The 22,626-nt window shown below is 43.8% G+C and overlaps 5 non-coding genes across 5 annotated transcripts; 2 read left to right on the top strand and 3 right to left on the bottom strand.

The window, feature by feature from the left end:
* Positions 1 to 3,692: 3,692 nt before the first annotated feature.
* trnae-uuc (transfer RNA glutamic acid (anticodon UUC)) lies at positions 3,693 to 3,764 on the bottom strand. The gene has a single exon. It is a non-coding gene; the product is annotated as a tRNA-Glu (tRNA).
* Positions 3,765 to 12,008: 8,244 nt separating this feature from the next.
* LOC138230867 (U4 spliceosomal RNA) lies at positions 12,009 to 12,150 on the top strand. The gene has a single exon (XR_011186461.1). It is a non-coding gene; the product is annotated as a U4 spliceosomal RNA (small nuclear RNA).
* A 7,037-nt stretch (positions 12,151 to 19,187) lies between these two features.
* On the bottom strand, positions 19,188 to 19,261 carry trnan-guu (transfer RNA asparagine (anticodon GUU)). Its single transcript has one exon. It is a non-coding gene; the product is annotated as a tRNA-Asn (tRNA).
* Positions 19,262 to 20,454: 1,193 nt separating this feature from the next.
* trnar-ucg (transfer RNA arginine (anticodon UCG)) lies at positions 20,455 to 20,527 on the top strand. Its single transcript has one exon. It is a non-coding gene; the product is annotated as a tRNA-Arg (tRNA).
* Positions 20,528 to 22,077: 1,550 nt separating this feature from the next.
* On the bottom strand, positions 22,078 to 22,159 carry trnas-uga (transfer RNA serine (anticodon UGA)). The gene has a single exon. It is a non-coding gene; the product is annotated as a tRNA-Ser (tRNA).
* Between the last annotated feature and the right edge of the window lie 467 nt (positions 22,160 to 22,626).

The following is a 22,626-nucleotide window of genomic DNA, read 5'->3' as shown; positions in this document are numbered from 1 at the left end:
TTCAGTTCTATAAAAACAAGAGACAGACAAGAGAATATTTCTTCCTTTCATGTGGACTACGTGTTGACTTACTGGTCGGAATAATTGAAAAGTTCGGGTTCATAGCCGATGCAGTGCGTGCTAATTAGAACAGCAACGCTGAGTTCTCAGCACCGTACTGAGCCCAGGTGTTTTTCTAAAGCTGTCAGGTGCAGTTCATTTACATGAAGGAAATCTCTTACTGGGTGCAATTACAATGCAGTAAGTAGCACAGACTACTTAGGGAGCAGCCCGGTGCGTTTAAAAATGACCTGAGCCAGACAGGAGTCGAACCTACAATCTCCTGATTCGTAATCAGACGCGTTATCCATTGCACCACTGGACCTGGTGTGACACTGCAGGACTGTAACCCAGTGAGCTCAGCCCTGCAACTAGTAAAATATTACCCCCGGTCCATTCTTTTCCAAAAGTGAGAAACACCTGTTTTCTACATGTTGTCTGTTTTAAAACCATATCTCTTTAAACCAAACCAAGAGTTTGTCTTTTGCACTGCTATTCTGATTCATTTCGATTTCAAAGAAAAAAAAAACATTACCTTCCAAAGCATCATCAAATTGTCCCTTCTTCCAGACTCTACTTCTCTCTTGTAGTAGTACAGCAGACCTTTCCAGGTGAGCAGATCACAGAGTCCGAAATGAGCTTCCTCCATCAAGCAAAGTACCTGAACATGACTCTGTCATCATAAAAGCGCCCCTGTAATAAAGAAATTAAATCCAAAATCAAGAGGGCAGTTGCCTACTGAAATACAAGAAGTCATCAATTTTAACCTAGCAACACATTAAATACTGCATCTATACAAGTACGATTCTAGAAATGCTCACCAGATTACGTTTTAAGAAGGAACTGTGCCTCAGGTTCCGCCGAGATCTTAACTCGGATGGCAGGATTCAGAGTCCGGAGTGCGGACTGATGGCGCACGGAGGGTCCATATACTGTGGATCCCTCAGTGATCTTCCGCGTATTCAAACCGCCAGCGTGTGACTCCCCTGTCCCCGTGACCTCATTGCTCTGCTCTCTCCTCTGTGCAGCCGAGCCCGGCTCATGGTAAAGTGAAAAAAAATATGCCCTCAACGTGAGATTTAGTCTGGAGCGAGGATAGATGTTACCTTTTTATCATTGAACAGGATGTATGTGATGTGGCGATTAGGTTCAATTTTGTATCCTCTTTAAAAGATTAAGGACTGGGGTGAGCGTGATTTACCAGCTAAGAACCCGACGTGCGCACCGTTTTAGCTGCATAGACTCGGTCGTTTAACTCTTCTCCATTAGTAGGGTTAAGGTTAAAGAAAAAAACATTGCTGACTTATTTTTTTTTTTGCCAGCCGCTAGCGCTGATTAGCAAGGTTTGTATTTCATGTTTTGCAAGTTGCATCCATTTTAAGAAAAACAAGTCGCGTTAAAGACAGGAAATGAATACTTGCATTTAATTAAGTCTAGCTGTAGGCGGTTGTCCATAATGACCAGTACTGTTCAAGAAGACAGAACAAGGAAGGCACCGCTGGGATTCGAACCCAGGATCTCCTGTTTATTAGACAGGCACTTTAACCAACTAAGCCACAGCACCCCAGGAGTGTTGTCCTTTTGCAGCCACTTGGACACACCTTTAGAAAAACATTTTGTTAACAGGCATTCTGCCTCAGCCTAAACACCTATAGCTTGCAAAGCGCATGCTATTAGACAGGCACCTCTGCAAGACCTTAAGAGTCTCTTAAACTAGTGATAGTAAGGTGTTCCCAATGGGTGATGTTCGGCTTTCAAATCATCTCTCCGTGGAAGCGCCGAGATGCAGCTGTTTAAGGCTTAGAAGCAGCTGACTGTTTCACTACCTAGCTGATCACTGTCAGTCAGGGAGCTTAGAGGTGAAAAGCCTGTCTGAGAGACAATTCGCCGTCGATCAGTTCAATATGTTCCGTACCAGCTCGGCGCACCCGAGATCATCTTGGTAGCCGTGTAGCTCAGATGAGTGAGAGCTTGTGTGTATTTACCACCGTGATTGGATGCCGGCCCTTCTCAGGTCACAGTAAACCTTCTGCTCAAAAAAAGTGAGGTAAAACCTCACTCTGCACAGTAAAACCTAAAAAAGTGAGGTTTTATTTAATCTCTGACCAAGGGAAACGTTTCATTTTTTCAAAGAAATGTTTGTTAAAAAATAAAGTCATAGTTCCATGGGATTCAATCATAGACCGTGTGACATGGAAGTCAGGAACCTAACCCACTAAAGCACTACAGAAACATTATCGACAGACAATGTACAGCGTGTACTATTCTTGTGTTGTGGTACATGAATATAATTATATCGTTATTAATTTCAAATTTATAACTTTATTAACTTTATAAATTTATTAACGTTATTAATTAATTTCACGACGCACAGACAGAGCGTGGGGAGCTGCCGCCTGCAAACACGGCTCCAGGCAGGACTCCGCTCTGCAGGAGCCGCAGAGCAGAGGAGATGGGGGCAGCTTAGCTCCTGTGCAGAGACCTGAGCTGTTGTTGCTGCGGACGCTGTCTTTTCTGCACTCGGGGTAGGAGTGAATGTTGAGTTGCCCTTAGAAATGAAGCAAAGCACTTCAACGGCACGGGTGTGTGTGTGTGCGCCCTGGTGATTCTGGGAGACAGATCGAACCTGGGCTAAAAGAGAGGGGGCTTAGCCCTCTTCCATTTGCTACTTCAAAGTTGTACAACCCATTTGTATCTGCTAGGCGGCGCAGTCGTCATGCACAAAGAACGCTTTGAAAAGCGTCAAAGGCAAGTCATTCTGAGTTGGTCGTTTGTGTTTTCCGTTCAGACGCGAAATGCTGAAATGATCTCTCGGCTCCTCGGTTGTCATTTCTGCTCCGTAAAGGAATCACAGCACGCGTCGGCTTCCAGCACGGTGGGTCAGGACACGATGCCGGGGGGTCGGAGAGAGTGATGTCTTCCTCGTTAGTATAGGACCTGTCACCTGTCCCCACCTGTCACGCGGGAGCAAGGGGTACATCAGGACGCGCATTGAAGTGAAAGCAGGATGCGCTGCGACATGCACTGTGCAGATCCTGCCACACTAAGAGGTGAGTGGGTCTGTTCGATCACAGCGCTAGGCGAATCCCCAATCCCCTTTTGTGCGTGGCGACAAAAGAAATCTGTTTGTTTTTCGCCCGGTTTCGAACTGGGGACCTTTCGCGTGTGAGGCGAACGTGATAACCACTACACTACGGAAACTGTGGTAAGACATGCCCAGCGGCCCAGTGCTGAGCTTCGCCAATGCGATTCAGCTGCTTCCAGTGCCTTTATTGGAGTGCGCTGATGGACCGTGCTCTCTCTCCAGAGACCAGCACGCCTCTCATGGACGGAGCAGGAAAGGCGGCGTCACATTCTACAGCCCTCTCCACGCAATCGACGAAATCGGGCTACTGACGTGGAGAAAATCGCCTCTCCAGAAAGTGCAAATATCATCTTGGAGAGTATAAATCCTATTGCCGAAGGTCAGCCCTGTCTACCAGAGTAACCCTCCCACCTCCTGCAGCGATGGTCAGCTGGTCTCACACGCGAGAAGTTTCGGCTGGAAACAAGCGCCCCCTCTTCTCGCACGTTTTGCACGTTCGAGTAGTTTTAATGCGGCTCCTTCGTACACGGTGCTGATCTTTTGGAAAGCAGGAGGCAAAACTGACACGTTCCCATACCAGGAGTCGAACCAGGGCCGCCTGGGTGAAAACCAGGAATCCTAACCACTAGACCATATGGCAGCGAACAACCCTGCTGTTCCCGGCATCATGCAAGCAAACTACATAAATATGAGAAAACACGCAAGAGAGTTGTCACTCAGAGTGTCGAAGGGTCGATGTATACTGGGACTCAGTTGAAATGCAACGTCAGGACTTTTCCGTTTATGTCACACGAAGAGAGCACAGCCTTTTCCGCCCTGCCACGTGTGTATCGGTAACTCGACGTGATCGTATAGTGGTCAGTACTTTGCGTTGTGGCCGCAACAACCCTGGTTCAAATCTGGGTCACGGCAGAATAGGGGTGTTTGCTTTTACTACTTGCATGAATGAAGGCAAAAAAAAGCCAATCGATGTGAACGAACGGCGCTTTACAGAGGAGTACTGCCTGACTGGATCGTTGATGAACGACAGAGGCCACTCCGACCTCTTCTCGGGGTTTCTTCAATGACTTACTAAGGATCTTCTTCACATTCGCCCATGCAGGGGAAGCCAGTTACACCATAGCAAACGCAGGAAAGTGCATTTCATGCAGAGACCAGGAGGGACCTGTTTACACCAAGAGTGGTCGGAGTATGGAACAATGCGCCCAGCCCTGTTGCTGGAGTCGATTCTTGATTAGATCTTGGGCTCACTAAGAGGCCCCCGCTGGGTACTAATCTTTCTGTTGTTCTCGCAGGTGTTGCGCTGCTTTTGAGCCGACAGAGCTCGTCTTGGTCTGTCGGGACAGCCCAATTGCAAATGATCGGCTCCAGGTACAGAAAAAACGTGCGTTTGGTACAAGAGTGCATGAAGGCACCAGAAATACATTGGGAACAAATGACTGGTGGTTCAAGACCTCTGTGAAGTGCAGGAGCGTGCAAGAAGAGGCTGTTTGCACCCGGTCTCGAACCTGGGACCTTTCACATGTTAGGCAAACGTGATAACCACTACACTACGGAAACCTGTAGGGTTTGTTGCTGGTGTATCGCTTGCGTTTCGGGCTGAGAAAGGGACGCGTCATTTTAGGCAGGGGGCGCTGGAGAGAGGAACAAAGGGAGCGATGAAACAAAATGCCGAAACCCGGGATCGAGCCAAGGACCTTTAGAACATACTCTCACGAATCGTTAGAATATGTGCGTTTGATCATCAATTGCGTAACAACCACATTCGTTTGACTTGAGCCATCAAGCTCATAGTTTTCAAATCTTGAAAGCTGTCATTGAGCACATCATAGTCTGCAGTACGCCCCGTAACTTGCGTACTTCAACAGAAAGAAGAGCAGACAGCTCCATAAATATGCGAGGCGCAGAGAGTGCAAGGCGAGCCGCACACGTTTCGGTGGCTGAGAGAGGGCAGTTTTTGCTTCTGCATTTCCCAAGTAAGGACGCATGACAACAAGCGATCGCGGTGCTCATTTACGACATAGTGGTGATGAGTTTTCAGTACGTGTTCTTTTGAACGAGCAATGAGGTTGCTGCCTTGGACAGCTGACTGCACGCTCTCATTGTGCCACGTGATGAGTATTCACCAGGCTCGTTCAGTCATTAGTCACATTCCATTGTTTGCCATAAGCAGATGCTGCAAGGTGATGTGGATATCAGTTCCCAGTCTTGTGGACGAGGACAGAAAGAGCACACAAGGGCTCAGCCGGGAGTTGAACCCGGGACCTCCCACACCCTAAGCGAGAATCATACCCCTAAACCAATGAGCCACAGCAGCACTTTCTATTTTATCCTGTCAGCGAGCTTGAGGATGGGGGAGAGGCGTCATTCGCTCGTCCAGTCAGACCTTCATCAATAAGTCAAGAAAGCCGCAATTACACGACTGCCTTGCAGACGAAGGGCAGTGAACTGCACCCGGTAAGAGGGGAACAAGCGGCACTAGGCGACACTGAGGCATGAGCCCCAGCGAGGGGGGTTAGCTTGCATGGTACAGCGCTCGCTTTGCATGCGAGAGGTAGCGGGATCGTTTCCCACGTCCTCCAGGTGTGTGCTTAGAGCTTGATGTGCCGAAAGGTGTCCTTTAGCCTGTGGTCACACCTTGCATGGAGAGCGTCATGCAGCTGTCAATCATTTCGCAGCCACGCCCCCTCTTCATCTTCTCTCTGCCTTAAGCGTCTCCGCCACTCTCTCTTGACATTTCATGTCAGCATGTCAGAAGTCCGAGTGACGTTTTTAATGGCTGAGTGAGGGCACGATGCTGAAGCAGAGAGGCCACTTCAGCCAGAGAGACTTGTGCTAGGTGAGATCTGAAAAACGGACTCGCAACAGAAACAGACCAAAAAAGTATCGGTGAGATCAAAAGGCAAATGCAACATCCAGCAGAGGGCGTCTAAAGATTAGGGAACGGGCGACTGAAATCCATATGAGGCAAACTTTCCGGCTGTGCACTGCAGCTGGCCTCGTTGGCGTAGTTGGTAGCGTGTCAGTCTCTTCATCTGAAGGTCCTGAGTTTGATCCTCACACGGGGCAGGGCTGCTTCCTCTCTTGCTCTTTTCAAACACTTGCGGCAACTGTTCGCTCATAACCACGTCTGGAATGCGTGACCTTTACACGGGGGAGAAGCAACGCCGCATCCCTTTTCTAAAGAACATTCACATTCAGAAATAAGTCAAGAAATTTGCCATTACTTTTGCTGTCAGCCTGCCCATGTTGCCAAAGAAAGATTCACTCGGCGTCAACATGACAGAACAGCGATCACTTGAAAACACTGTTCCACACTCCGTAAGCAAGAACTTCAGTGTTTGCAGTCACCCGATATGCCGATAGTCAAAGGAGCACAAAACACGAAACGTCAAAAGACAAGATGAGTTGATGGAAAGAGCGTTGAATTGATGAGCACAAAAGTTCAGCTCGTACAATAGGCAACGAAGGTCCCGGCGTCATCATCGCACTTGAAAGGACTGCCTTGCAGACTAAGGGCAGTGGGAGGTTGCTGTTTTGAGATGGAGGCATTGGGATGGTGGGCCGAGATCTATTCTTCTTAAGGAATTCTTCATCGTGAAAGATCGGTCCACAGATCATCCAAAGAACTTACAAATTTTTTTGACTCAGGGAATCACGTCTTGAAAATACGGCTTGGACGCGTAACGGCATTCTATCCAACTATCCAACTGCAGGACTTGAGGGTTTTTTGTGCTTTGTTCTGTTTTCGTTGACATCGCATTCGTAAGAGCGTCAAAAAAAGGCAATTCCAGCATCTAACACGAATAAAAGGGCTATTGAAACTGCAGGGCTGCGCAGCTTCTAAAATCCTTGCACACAATTCTCCGTTATTGTTACTTCCTTCTTTCTGTCTAACAAAGTTCCCTTTTCCTGACCGGACGGGGAGACTATCATTCCAACTTGAAGCCAGCCTTAAGTTCTCCGAGGCGCATTTGTCTGCTAGCATGCATTTTGTGAAATTTTTTTTTGTTGTTGTTAAACCGAAAGCGACTTTGAAAAAGGGTTCCGCCGCCGCCCGGCACTCTATGTTAGACTGTATCAAGAAGACAGTGCGCGCTGCAGCCGTGGCCGAGTGGTTAGGGCGATGGATTAGAAAGCTGTCGGGGTCTCCCCGCGAAGCTTCAAGTCCTGCCGCCTACGGTGTCGTCGTGTGTCTGCGCAACAAAGGAAAAGCACCCGTTTCGCTTTTCCCGCGACTTTTAAAACACGAATGATCTGGATTTCTAAATGAATGGCTCTTAAAATGTGATCTGATCTTCATCTGACGCATAATAATAAATAAAGACAGTCTTGTTTAACAAACAACACACAACATTTTACATTGTCAATTCAGTTCAAATCAATGTATTTCTATATAGCGCCTTTCACAACAAGGTTGTCCCAAGGCACTTAACAATGCAAGTTGTTAAGAGCCTTGTGTCTAATATGCCGCCTAGGTTACGTGCTGTCTCTTTGAGGCAAATGTTTAAATCCTCTGAGTTAAGTGCTGAAGTTATAGTAGTCCTATCAGTATTGTTGCCTCCGATCAACAGATCCTCAGTTTTCTCAGAGTTGAGTAACAAAAAGTTTTCACACATCCAAGTCTTTCCTTCATTAATGCATTTAACTAAAGTGATAATAGAAGAGTTGTCGTTTGGTGTAAACAAAATGTTTATTTGAGTGTCATCAGCATATGAATGGAAGTTCATATTATTTTTTCGTATTATCCTACCTAGCAGCAGCATGTAGAGAGAGAGAGCAATATTGGTCCCGGCACTGATCCGTCTGGTACCCCAAATTGAACTGGTGACGTTGATGAAGCAGTACAATTATTAGATATTTGAACATAATGAAAACGATGAGTAAAATGTGAAGTAAACCACTGAAGGACGGTTCCAGATAAGCCAACCTTCAAACTCAAGCCTGTGTAACAAAACAGAGAGGTCAACCGTGTCAAAGGCAGCTCTAAGATCTAGAAGCACAAGCACTGTTGCATTCCCTGCATCAGTAGCTAAGAGAATATCATTTACGACTCTCGTTAATGCAGTTTCAGAAACCAGACTGAAATTTCTCAATTATATTATTTGAATCCAGATACGATTGACGTTGGGCAACAACTATTCTCTCAAGACTTTTAGATTGAAATGGGACCTTTGAGACAGGCCTGTAGTTGTTAAGAACTTGTGGATCCAAATTTGACTTCTTAAGGAGCGGTCTAACAACTGCTACCTTAAATTGATCAGGTACAACGCCTGACGCAAGCGATGCATTCATCATACTAATTATAGGTCCTGCCAGTCCTTCGAGGGAATCTTTGACTAGCTGAGTGGGGATGGGATCTAGCGAACAGGTGGTTGACTTTGTCTTACGTCTGTGTTCATGAGTCCACCATAAGAAGAAATCTGAACAGGAGTGGTGATCATCCGAGGTCACCACGGAGGAAACCACTGATCTCCCCAACAAAAAAACCACCACTGCCCCTCTCAAGTTTGCTAAAGACCACATGGATGTTCCACAGCAACTCCTGGAACAATGTTCTGTGGACAGACGTGACAAAAGTTGAACTTGTTGGTAAATGTGCACAGCGTTATGTTTGGAGATAACAAAACACTGCATACCAACTCCAAAACCTCATCCCACCTGGGAAGCATGGCGGAGGCTGTAGGGCTTGCAATCATCGAGGGACCGATGAATTCCAAGATGTATCAGGAAATTCTACAGCAGAATGTCAGGGTGTCTGCCTGTGATCTAAAACTCGAAAGACGCTGGGTCATGCAGCATGACAAAAACAAAGGAGTACATCAACAACAGAGTGGCTGAAACAGAAGAAATTCCGTATTTTGGGATGGCCAAGTAAGAGTCCTGACCCCAATCCCATTGAAGTGCTGTGGCATGAACTGAAGCAGGCCGTTCAGCGCAAGACATCCCAAAAATATACATGAACTGAAAGTTTTGCATAGAGGAATAGGCCAAAATACCTCCTAACCGCTGCTCAGGTCTGACCAGCCGCTACAGAAAGTGGGGGTTGAGGTTTTTGTCAATAAAGGAGGTTCCACTAGCTCCTTAATATAAGGGTTCACGTACTTTTTCCATCAATGACCTTGATTGTTTAAAACATTTGTTAAAACAGCAATGTCAAATGTTGGGCGTGTGTTGTTTGTTAAATCAGACTCTCTTTATTGATTATTATGACTAAGATAAAGATAAGATCACATGTTAGGAGCCATTCATGCAGAAATCCACATCATTCCGAAGGGCTGTTTACAAAAGTTTTTCTCCCAACTGTATGTGAGAGAAAAGCAGAGACGCTCACTGAGTAAGGTGGGGTTGCAGCTTCGCAAATTGCAAGGACATTTGTACTCTCAAAAGGGGACAGGAGCAACCCAGATGGGACTCGAACCCACAATCCCTGGCTTAGAGTGCCAGTGCCTTAGCCATTAGGCCACTGCGCCACACTGGGTGAGGTTGATCACGCTGATGAAGAGCCAGTTTTTTTTTCCTTTGCTTTTTCAAAGGGATCCCCAAAAATAAGGGAAGTTAGGCAGCAGAAGGTTTACTGTGACCTGAGAAGGACCGGCATCCAATCACGGTGGTACACACACACACGCTCTCGCTCATCTGAGCTACACGGCTACCAAGATGATCTCAGGTGCGCCGAGCTGGTACGGAACATATTGAACTGATCGACGGCGAATTGTCTCTCAGACAGGCTTTTCACCTCTGAGCTCCCTGACTGACAGTGATCAGCTAGGTAGTGAAACAGTCAGCTGCTTCTAAGCCTTAAACAGCTGCATCTCGGCGCTTCCAAGGAGAGATGATTTGAAAGCCGAACATCGCCCATTGGGAACACCTTACTATCACTAGTTTAAGAGACTCTTAAGGTCTTGCAGAGGTGCCTGTCTAATAGCATGCGCTTTTCAAGCTATAGGTGTTTAGGCTGAGGCAGAATGCCTGTTAACAAAATGTTTTTCTAAAGGGGCCTCGCACTCTTTTCCAAGCAATGGTCACCATCCCCACCGAGTGTCACAATGTAGTCATGTCCTAGGACATCACCTGTTAGTCTCCATTTGTCTGCCACCAACACTTTAGGTTACGGGGTCACAACCGCACCCCGGAGACCAGAGGAGCCGTTGGCGTTCTGGTGGCGCAGATTGGGCTGAAGGTGGGGCGCTTGAATCTCGCTGTTGGAGGCCGTCTGAAACTGACCCAAGCCTTTCCCTTGAATTAAATGTAAATAAGAAATGAACACCAGATGCACATGGAATCAATCACGTGTTTCCTTTGAGCCGTTTCAAAGACTGCTCCAGAGTTTACCTTGCACAGATGCGCAAAGATTAATGATGGGGGTGCATGCTTCCAGGCGCCTTACAACTGTAGGGACTGATTAGAGACAATTCGTAGCGTGTGTTCGTTTCCATATACGCCCCGTGTTGCAATGGTAGGATGAAGTCAAATACGGCTTGGACGTGTAACGGCATTCTATCCAACTGCAGGGCTTGAGGGTTTTTTTGTGCTTTGTTCTGTTTTCGTTGACATCGCATTCGTAAGAGCGTCAAAAATAGGCAATTCCAGCATCTAACACGAATAAAAGGGCTATTGAAACTGCAGGGCTGCGCAGCTTCTAAAATCCTTGCACACAATTCTCCGTTATTGTTACTTCCTTCTTTCTGTCTAACAAAGTTCCCTTTTCCTAACCGGACGGGGAGACTTTATCATTCCAACTTGAAGCCAGCCTTAAGTCCTCTGAGGCGCATTTGTCTGCTAGCATGATTTTGTGAAAGTTCAAATTCGGACAAACACAATCTGTGGCGTTTAGCGTGACATAGTCTTGCAGGCATCGTGCTGTCTCACTGCAATACTATACCGCTGGAGGAAACAGTCCATCTGGCCATGAAACTCATTTGAACGTCTAGCTACAGCAACTAACAATATCATGATTTATTCAGGATGTGTGGAATCAGAACGTCCCGGAGACAGCTTCCGAAATCGTGATCATTCTCTGGTGGTGTCCTGCTGGGATCCTGTGGGCGTGTGTTGGTGGTATAGTGGTGAGCATGCAAAAGCCACTGCATTGGCCAGGAATCGAACCCGAGCCTCTTACTTGGCAGGCAAGAATTCTTCCACTGAACCACCAATGCTCAATACCTGTACCTTCAAAAAAGACGCTTTTTTGGTGCTCTGTTCAAAAAGCGTCGACATCTGTTTCCAGCTGCAAAATGCCATCCGCGGACGCTGAAGAATTTATTTATTTAGACACTGCTCAGAATCCCCTGTAAGATTCTCCCTCAGTTCCTTTGAGCAGTGTTTTACCTCTTTCAAAAGGCTTCACTTTCCAAGTCACATTCCAAGGCTCATCGAACCCGGGCTGTTTCCTCCAGCGGTATAGTATTGCAGTGAGACAGCACGATGCCTGCAAGACTATGTCACTCTAAACGCCACAGATTGTGTTTGTCCGTTCGTGTCAGTCGTCGTGCAACCACGGGAAGTGGGACACAAACATGCTGCAATGCTTTCAGGACGTTAGGATTTGTTTATGCAACATCCGAGAAGAGTACTTGTGGCTTGAATGTGAACTGTACGTGCCCGCCCCCTTTCCTCTGTAGTGCATGAGTTCCTCCCGGCATGCCCTTCGTCATTGTTCTGTCATCTTGTATTTAAAGGGTTGTATTCCTGCTGCTGAAAATAAGCAACGGTTTTCTCACAACGGCCTTTGTTTCCGACGTTGCCCTTGTCTGTCATGAAATTCTTCAAAACCTCAAGCTAGAAGAAGAAGACGACAAATATGAAGCGTTACAGCAACGACATGCCATGAGACGATTGATAACGATTTCCGTAGGATCCCCGCGGTTTCCTGGCAACCGTCAGCTTTGCGCAGTGGCAGTATCGTAGCCTGTGAGGTTTAGCCGAGGCGCGATTATTACTAGTTGAAAACTTTTCCCAATACCCCCCTTCCGCCGGTTTGCAATACAATCGGCGAAAGCAATTTTTGACAGTCTCGTCAGAGACTGAGCAAGGTGTTTAAAGACAGATTTTGTCATGGTGACATCATGATAGAAAGAAACGAGCTTGTTACGTTTCAACAGAAACGCTCTTTAGCTCTTTCAGCGTTATGCAGAGAACAGCGTCTGTCGAGATCACTTTTGAGTCAGCGCGAAACGCCGTGTGCTGTCAGTTTGATTTCATATTGCTCGTAGCGGCCCCCGGCTTTTGTCTGTCAAACGTTAGGTTGCGCTTCTTCATGCTGCATCGTCGGCATGAGTGGAGCTTTATAAACGTCTGTACTTACTGCGCCCCATAAGAAATCGTTTGTCCCCGTTCAAAAGAGATTGTGCGATGTCCTGCAGCATACCTTTGACAGTTTGAAAAGAGGAATTTATTCTGCTTCCTGTGCGTGCAGTAGTTACAAAGTTGAACGCCTTTACACGATCTGCTGCAGTTTTCAGTGGGCGGGCTTTGTCAAATGGCTTGGAAAAACGCACTGTGTTTCGGCTCGGGAAACATCATGAGCAGTGTCCTGCATGTTTTCTGTGTATAGCTGTCTTTTAACGCATACAGAATTCATTCGAAATCATTGATTTCTCCAATTAACAAGGGTCCCTTAAAGGATGAGTCAAAGTAACGTCTAATCGGATTAGTTTCCTTAGAGCTGGTTCAGAGTTTGCTCAAGAGTTTACCTTTCACAGATGCGCAAAGAAGAATGTTGGGGGTGCACGCTTCAAAGCGCCTTACAGCTGTAGGGAGTGATTCGAGACGATTCATGGCGTGTGCTCGTTCCCATATACCGTACGCCCCGGGGTGCAGTGCTAGGATGACATACAATACCGCTTGGGCACGTAACGGCGTTATATGCAAGTGCGGGACGTGAGGGTTTTCGTTTGTTCGTTTTGTTTTGCTCTGCTTTGCTTTGTTTCGTGGTCAAGAGGCGTAAGGTAAGTCGTAATCCAGGGAGAACACTGGTGGCAAACAGTCCGAGGTGAGAGGCGAGGTCCAAAGTCGAAAAGGCAGAAGGGGAGTCCAATATCCAGAATAAACGAGGTAATGGAAAAACGCCAGGTAGAGCTCTCAAGGAGTAGACTCAATACCGAGCAGCGGGAAGCAGGTAAAGATGGTAAAAATAGCACTGCGTACCGCACGGTGGAGTGTGTGCAGGTGGGTTAACTCGTGCGGCGGCGTTTGTTAATAATCACCCACTGCTGGTGCTGATTAGATCGCTTATGAGTTGGTCTTAACTGCCTGGCGGTCATGACAAGCTCCTCTTTAAGCTGTGGTTTAGTTTTGCATTCATGTGTTTCTAGAGCAGTTATTTATAGGGGTGGGTGGGTCTTTCACAGAGGCTCAGGACAAATCCCCCACATGAAATTTTACTGTGTGCGTTCAGACAGTCACAGGTCAAGAGCCAGGCAGGAGGACAGTGGACAGAAGAGCCAACGAACTAAAAATAAAAGAACGAATATGAAAAAGCCACCATCTTTTTCTTTTTGACATTTTCCGACTTTCATGCAAGCCAGGACAAAGTTGCTCGTACAGATGCAGCCATTCAAAGTAAGCGGTACAGACACGTACCGCAGGTAAGATGACACGCGATACCGGGGTGCGTGATTGGTTGACCGACAGGGGCACTCGTGGTCCGTTGGTCTGTCGTAGAAAGACTTACTGTAAACGTCTTTACTGTGCCCGTTGTAGATATTGAATTTTACCACTGAAGGGAAATCTTAGTAGCTGAGCATAAAAAGAATAGGAGCATACTGTAACGCGTGTGAAGGCCATAAACGATATTAATTTTGGAACGTAAACATACAGTATATAGCTGGTCTTGGTACTTTAAAGAAAAAAATACACACCAGTATTCCATTTCTCCCTAAACATTGTAAGCTTCGAAGTCTTTAACTAACGTGATACCGGAGTCAACAAGCATACTTTTAGAATTTGATTAAAAGGGAATATAATATGGAATCGCGTATCTAAAGAATTTAATAACGGTATGATTATATCCGTGTACTGCGGCAGAGCTATGTAGGGCTGTTTCGCCTGCCTGATCATGCGAGCTTTCTTGTAGCCTACTGGTCTAGGTGCGTGACTACCAACTGGCAGGTTGTGTGTTTGAATCCAGCTGCTGCTGGACTTTTCATTTTTATTTATTTATTTTTTAATCGCGTAACATAAACATATTACCGTATGCAAACTGTACTGTATACAGTATGTATATGTATATTTAATGTCTTAACTGTGCCCGTTTAATTGAATTAAAAAAAAAATTATTTAACACGAACATTAAGCTGTTTACATCTTCCGCCTGAGAACAGTCACCCGTTGCTACCCAACGCAGAATGGTGATTGGCTGACACCATCTGACACCCCTCTGATTGGAGAAAAAAGACGTGCTGGTGTGCTATACCAGGAAGAGGATTTCTTTCTATTCAAAACGTGTATTTTAAAAGTTTAAGAAGTAAAAACCTTACAGCGTACACAGATTTCTAAACTGATCAGGATCGTTATCTTTGTCTTATGCATAATAATGTTCACCGCTCTGTCCAGCAAATTAATAATAAACTTTATTTTATATAGCTTTTTAAACGAATAAGTAATTAGATTGCTCATAAACCTAATCACTTGCTTTTTCTTTTTATTTAGGCTCAGATTTCAACTATAGATCGTATTATTAATAACCATAATAACAACCAACCAACAAAAACAACCATATAAACATAATACCAACCAAAAACATAGATAACAACCACAATACAAAATCAAATAATCAAACCATTTTACACTCGCAAAGTCCTCCAATTATCATAATCCCGCCCCTTATGCAAAACCAAACCTTCCTCCCATCCCAGTTTATCCTGTTTATCATAAACAAAATCCACCTCAATTTTCAACATAAAGCATTACACAAAATCAATACCTCAACACTCCATACTCAACAACGATAATTCACAAACAGCCAGAACATGTAACTACACATTCCCAAACATACCTACTTTCCATAGCCCCGCCCCTTATGCAAAACCAACATCCCTCCCCTGTTCTCTCTTTCCCCTGGCGGTTGTAATTGTTTTTATTTTCAAATAAATTTTAGCAAAGTCATGTATTTTAAAAATCTTAAGATTTTTCTATTTATGTCTTTATTTAGTGGTTTCATTAGTGACAAAGGCTAAACTTTCTTGGAAAAATGTCTTTTATGTAAACCATGTTTGCTATTAATTCATTCAGGGCTAAAATATGTTCATTGTCTTCTAATGAAAGAAGGGTTCCTTTCGCCGTAGTCGGGAGCCTAGCCTTTAACTAGTAAGTACTGTATTTACTGGGTTTTTGAGGGGGTGTCTTTCGCTGGAAATCTCGCCTCCTACTTTGAAAATACCCGTGAAACCGGTTCAATTCGTCACAGCCAGCACTCCTGCAGAGAGTTGGGTTGTACAGTACTTGCAGTGTATACAGTACACGCGTTATGCTCTTCGTTAATGTCTGTGAAGTTTTATTTAATCTCTGAGCCATACTGATTCTTCTGGAAGCACACCAGTATTCCACTTTCTCCCTAAACATTTTTAGGATCAGAGTCTTACATGTGGTTATTTCGAAAACGTTTGTACGTGCTCCTTCTTACCATGTTACTGTTTACCGTTACTGACCATATTAAGTTTAAGTGCCTGTGGGCACTTTTCCTGTCCGTGGGGGGTGGACCGTCTTTCATTAGAAGGTTAGTCTGTTCTACTCTGAGAATGTAGAGGGGGTGGGAAGTGCCCGCGGTCATTTAATTAGTATTAAAATCTTAGTTATCTTTCTAGTTCACAGGTTTACATGCATAATTTAATTTTGAAAGCCACTGAGACATCAGGTACTACTGTTGTATTTATGAAAAAGAAACAAAACAAAAAACATACTAACAACTGTGCCATCCTACTCCTTAGTTAATACATTTTATTATTCATAAACAGTTAACATTGTTAGCAAAATATTTTGAATTATATTTAACCCTATTTTTTTCTTTAGTTTTGTATTTAACTTATTATATGATAGTCAGACTTAATGTATATTAATGTATATTTGAACAATGAAAATATATTTTTACAAGATTTTACATTAAGCACTTAAAATTAATATGGTTAATAATAGTAAACTGTAACATGCTGTAACAAGATCGGTTAAACTTCGAAGAAAATCCTTTCAGAGAAAATGTTTCAGGTGTGAAGAACAAACCTGTTCCCCCACACCCTGCCCCTACTACCATTAGAATATACACAAACATTTTAGCGTTTCATTCTGAGCAGAAGACCCTCACACCTGAAGAGTGCTGGCTGTGACGAATTAAACCGGTTTTACAGGTTTCAATCACAGATTGTGACTCAGTAAAGTAACACACAGCGCCACTGGATTTGATAATACTGTACCTAACCAAAATCCGCAATATGGAAACAGAACCTGTGTAATTGTTGATAGATGATGTACTCGTAACATTTTTTCAAGACGAACTACAACATTTAAAAAATGACTTGTATGTACTTGATATCTCTAATCAATCCACGGGTTCCAGCACAAAACGAAACTAAAACGCATACCGTTTCGCGCTTCTTATTAGTTGCTCAAAAGTAATTTGACCGTATGAAATGCATAATATAAACCTAGAAACATATACGTGAGCAGTACTTAAGCACTGTAGTATCGGTGTTAAGACATACCTCTCAAATACTGTAAATCAAGTTAAAAATATCTCAAGACCGATTCTGGTCGTAATGAAACCATGTTTCGTGTATGTTTTCTTTTTCATCTTCAAATAACTCATTTCTAAATACCTTTTTCACTGTTAACATCTTGTAGCAACTTTGCGACAAAATATACACTCTGACAGTTCATCCTGCTACCAACATTAAATAAAACAAATCTTAAGATTTCTATATTTATGTCTTTATTTAGTGGTTTCATTCGAAGCTTTAGGGAGAAATGGAATACTGGTGTGTATTTTTTTCTTTAAAGTACCGAGACCAGCCATATACTGTATGTTTATGTTAAGATTTCCCTTCAGTGGTAAAATTAGATATGAATATTCAATACTTAAACGGGCACAGTTAAGACATTAAATAAACATATACATATTGTATACAGTACAGTTTGCATACGGTAATATGTTTATGTTACGCGATTAAAAAATAAATAAATAAAACTGGAAGGTCCAGCACCACCATTATGTTTATATGGTTGTTTTTGTTGGTTGGTTGTTATTATGGTTATTAATAATACGATCTATAGTTGAAATCTGAGCCTAAATAAAAAGAAAAAGCAAGTGATTAGGTTTATGAGCAATCTAATTACTTATTTGTTTAAAACGCTATATAAAATAAAGTTTATTATTAATTTGCTGGACAGAGCGGTGAACATTATTATGCATAAGACAAAGATAACGATCCTGATCAGTTTAGAAATCTGTGTACGCTGTAAGGTTTTTACTTCTTAAACTTTTAAAATACACGTTTTGAATAGAAAGAAATCCTCTTCCTGGTATAGCACACCAGCACGTCTTTTTTCTCCAATCAGAGGGGTGTCAGATAGTGTCAGCCAATCATCATTCTGCGTTGGGTAGCAACGGGTGACTGTTCTCAGGCGGAAGATGTAAACAGCTTAATGTTCGTGTTAAATATTTTTTTTTTTAATTCAATTAAACGGGCACAGTTAAGACATTAAATAAACATATACATATTGTATACAGTACAGTTTGCATACGGTAATATGTTTATGTTACGCGATTAAAAAATAAATAAATAAAAATGAAAAGTCCAGCAGCAGCTGGATTCGAACACACAACCTACCAGTTGGTAGTCATGCACCTAGACCAGTAGGCTACAAGACAGCTCGCATGATCAAGCAGGCGAAACAGCCCTACACAGTTCTGCCGCAGTACACGGATATAATCATACCGTTATTAAATTCTTGAGATACGCGATTCCATATTATATTCCCTTTTAATCAAATTCTAAAAGTATGCTTGTTGACGTATCCGGTATCACGTTAGTTAAAGACTTCGAAGCTTACAATGTTTAGGGAGAAATGGAATACCGGTGTGTATTTTTCCTTGTGATATTTTAAGCTCTAGTTGAATGATAGGTGTCGCATTTTAAATCATTCTCGTAGTAGAAATTATGAAACGCCCTGTTAAAAGCAAGGAAGTTTTTATGCCCCGTTGAAGTAAAACAAAATGCCTGACAAAGTATGGCTTGGACAGATTCCAAGTGCTTGTACAAATGTGCTAAAGAAATTATACTTTGAGTATACAGCTTGTCCAAAGTCATCCATTATTAATACTATTAGTAATATCTTCAGTAAAGGCTTTGATGCATAAATATTTCTGATAAAGGTAGGTTGTGTACTTTTGTCCAACTGAGCAATCTTGCTTTCATAAAATATACCAACATTTGAATGACTGATGATTAACATGCTGTGATACACAGTTCAAAATTAAAGGCTCGAATGCTGTACATGAGAGGTTAAGCTCCCCCTGGCGGTTTTACAAGGCGACGCCGGATAGCTAGTCACGTGACACACGTGATACCGCGTGATACCCCGGTGGGCGTGTCGCGGTTTGCCGTGAAATACCTCACCCATTTTGAATGGCTGCATCTGTAGCTACTTGTGGATTCAAATACTCTATCGAGTGCTTTGATGAGTTTTTGCAATTTGATTGTCGTCCTGTCAGCCTGTTTCTGTTTTTTTTTTCAATCTAGTGATGGAAAGTAAGAGGGAAATGATGGAGCAATCCATAACCGCTCCGTAAAAATGGCAGAAAGAAATGGCCCGTCACTAAGGACATTTGTGAAGCAGAGGAGTGACATCACCACAAAGTGAATTATTCTGCTGATCGTTTTGGTGAATAATGATTGAGGCGCGTTAAGAGAAAGGTAGCTGCGTCAGCATGCTTAGGCTGCAAAGGATCAAGCAAAGGTTTACTCCATGCTGAAAAGAGAAGAAAAGAAGCACAACGTTTCGACTGTGGAGCCTTCTGCGCCATCTTCTTTAGCGGTGATGATGTTTACATTGGAAAAACTGAGACATGCGTCCCTGGGTGGGCTTGAACCACCAACCTTTCGGTTAACAGCCGAACGCGCTAACCGATTGCGCCACAGAGACTGACGGCCGCTTGTGCTTCCTACATTTGCAGGTTTATGGTCAAAGAAAACAATCACTTGCGCTTCTTGCAGCCGGCAATCTTTTTCCACTGACAACCAAGAAATGGATTTCATCTTTCACAAGCTGTATGGATTTCTTCAAAAACAAGTTATTCCAGAAAGGAAATGAATTCTTGCATTAAACTGAACCAAGCTGTACATGTTTGTCTGAAATGATACATTCGGCACAACAAGACACGGAGAGAGGCACCGCTGGTAATCAGACCCAGGATCGCCTGCTTACTAGGCGGGCACTTTAAGCCACTAGGGAACAGCGCCAGCGGAGCACCGCGCTTTTACAGACACTTGGACACATCTGCGTTCGGTGTGCACTTAACCTGCTCTCTGAGCCCGTTGCCTCCGTCCCATTTAATAGCAGAACTGACGCCAAGAGAAATGATGAGAAATGGCATTTATCGGGCACTTTTCATGTCCAAGGAGTTCAATGCCCTTGACACCTCCCCAAGGCGACAGAGCTGTGCATTCTTTGGCGACACCATTTTTTCTTTTGTTTAATTTCTATACTTATTGATAGAATAAAAACGATATGTCATGTACTGTAAGGGAAATGTCTCTTTTCATGGGGAAAGCTAGCACCAGCAAATGTTGTGTTTAGAAGAAGTGATTTAACATGACACGTGACCTAATTTACCGGAGCAAAAGCTCACCCAGCAAGCCCTGCTTTACTTCTACAGGAGAGAAGTACTGTAGAGTCTGCAAGATGTTCAGCTGGGTAGCTACGTCAGCATGCCTCGGCTGCAAAGGAACAAGTACTAGGTTTATTGCATGCTGAAAAGAGAAGAACGGAAACACAGCGTTTCGACTGTGAGGTCTTCTCACACCTGAAGAAGCCTCACACCTGTAAAAGGCTCCATGGTTTTCTTTCTTCTCTTTTCAACATGGAATACACCTATTGTCTGCAAGATGTGACAATTTCATGGTGTTTTGGAAGAAAACCTTTTTTCTTTGAATTCAAAATCAATCGGAATTTCAGCACAACACATCAACACTTTTTCTGTTTTAAGGAGATGATATTTTAAACCTGACAAAAATAGTAGGAAACACAAGTTTCTTGCTGTGAAAATTTAGATGGGGAAGTGTACTACTAGTAGCAGTGTAGAGCTCTCTGTGGTGGAGTGCAAGCGCATGTTCTATGGGCCAGTGGCGTAATGGATAACGCGTCTGACTTCGGATCAGAAGATTGTAGGTTCGAGTCCTGCCTGGCTCGTGAGGCTTTTAAACCTCTCAGGTTCCTAGGTAACAGGTTGCCGTCATGTATATGAACTATAGAAAAGCATTTGCCACAACCCGTAAATTAGCACGCAAATGCGGGCTGGTGAACACAGAACTGTATGGAGATCATCTCCAGCTCCGAGCTCAATTGCAATGAAAAAACATGCAGAACAGAACTGGAGAGCAGCTGAATTTGTGCTCAGTAGGGTGGGGAGGACTCAGCATTGCTATTGTTCTAATTGGCATGAACTGCAGGGGATCTGAATCAGAACATGTCAGTCAGTTTGATCATTGCGTCAATATGTAGGCCACGTTAATACAGAATTATTACTTTGTCTGTCTCGTCTTTGTATATAGCTGAATGTCCCTGACAATTTCATGTTAGTTTTTAAGAACGACATTGGTGCTAATATATACATATATAGCATATAAGGAACACGTAAAAGTTTAGTCCATGCTGAAAAGATAAGAAAACCGCCACAACGTTTCATCTTGGAATAAATCTTTACTTGTTGTTTTGCAGCCTACCCATTCTGACCTAACTCCTCCCTTGAAATTCCCTAACAGATAAGGGTACGTAACGGCTCATGCGATGCTCAGTTGCAATTTGTCCCAAAACAAACAAGAACAGCAGCTGAGGGTTTGAGTTTGAACATGCACTGTATTAAAGCAGCTTTTATTTCCATTGATAAATGCTAGATATTCCTACAGAGATTCTCCAGGTGAGTAAGCGATTCCTGTTTCTGTTTCTATTTCTGTTTCATATATACAGTATATATATGTTACATGTGTCTCTGCAATAGTATAAATGTGTTATACACTATCAGGGGCTGCTTTTTTGTGCACCTCATCTACAACAAGGGTTTTTTTTTCATTTATGTTTGTGGACCTTCACCATTTGAGGAAGTGAGTTAGATAAGAAAGTTACAGGTATGGTGAGCAATGACTGACAAAGGCACGTACTGCGTATTCCTTACAGAAGTGTAAGCAATTTGTTCTAAAAAACACCGGCTAAAGTCCAACATCGTTAGCAATCTTATTACTTAAACAGAATTAACATCAATAAACTGTAAGGTGCTGGTACATGCGAGTAGATTTGATCTTCTATTAAACAAAAATGCAATTACAGCTCTAAAAAGGTCAACCTAGACTTCTGTAACAGATCTGTTCAGGTCATCGCTGTTTCTCTGACCTTGTGAGTCTTTGGAATTTTAAAAGTGTATTTTGCTTGCCTTTCATGTGGTCTGTGTACAAGTCACTGTGGCGTATGCGGTCCTAACCAGCCTTGCTATAGACGTGACGAGCCTCCGCTATGTTGCAATGGAGAACAGGTTCAGTACGGAGCTGCCGAGAAAATTCAGCTGGAAAGCTCGTTGCAGAAAAGCATCGTTATCTGTGTCCAGCGGCAAAGCGTCCATCGTGGGTGCTGAAGAATCGATTTCACAGGCTGCGGGTCCAGGCGATTTAGAGTGTTAAAGGTCCCAGCGAAAACGAAACGGCGCTGGTCCTTTTACACGCACGCACGCAACCAAATGCAAAGGACGCCGTAGTCGGCAGGATTTGAACCTGCACGGGGAGACCCCAACGGATTTCAAGTCCGTCACCTTAACCACTCGGCCACGACTACAGCGAGCGCCGCGGCCGCTGCCTTCTTGCTACAATCGAACAGGGAGTGCGAGGTGGCGGCGGCAGCGGAGGCAACTTTTTTCAAGTTCGCTCTCCGTTTAAGAAACCTTTTACGCCATACGTGCAAGCACACACGCACACACCTCAGAGGACTTAAGGGTGGCTTCAAGTTGGAATGATAAAGTCTCCCCGTTCGGACATGAAAACAGAACGTTCTTAGACAGAAAGCAATCAACAACGGAGACATGTGGACGACGATTTTAGTCACTGCACTTTGAATAGCATTTTTACTCCAGTTACAGGAGATGCACCAATGGCCCTTGACCTACGCTCTTACCAATGCCTTGAACATTCAAACAAAACAGCCCTCAAGTCCTGCGGTTATATATAATGCTGTTACGTGTCGAGGCAGTATTTGACTCTGTCCTACCGTTGAGACACGGGGCAGATATGGAAACGAACACATGC

This window comes from Lepisosteus oculatus, unplaced genomic scaffold, assembly GCF_040954835.1.
Source record: "Lepisosteus oculatus isolate fLepOcu1 unplaced genomic scaffold, fLepOcu1.hap2 HAP2_SCAFFOLD_52, whole genome shotgun sequence".
NCBI lineage: Eukaryota > Metazoa > Chordata > Actinopteri > Semionotiformes > Lepisosteidae > Lepisosteus > Lepisosteus oculatus.
The sequence above is the reverse complement of the archived record's forward strand: the minus strand, read 5'-3'. Positions and strand labels throughout refer to the sequence as shown.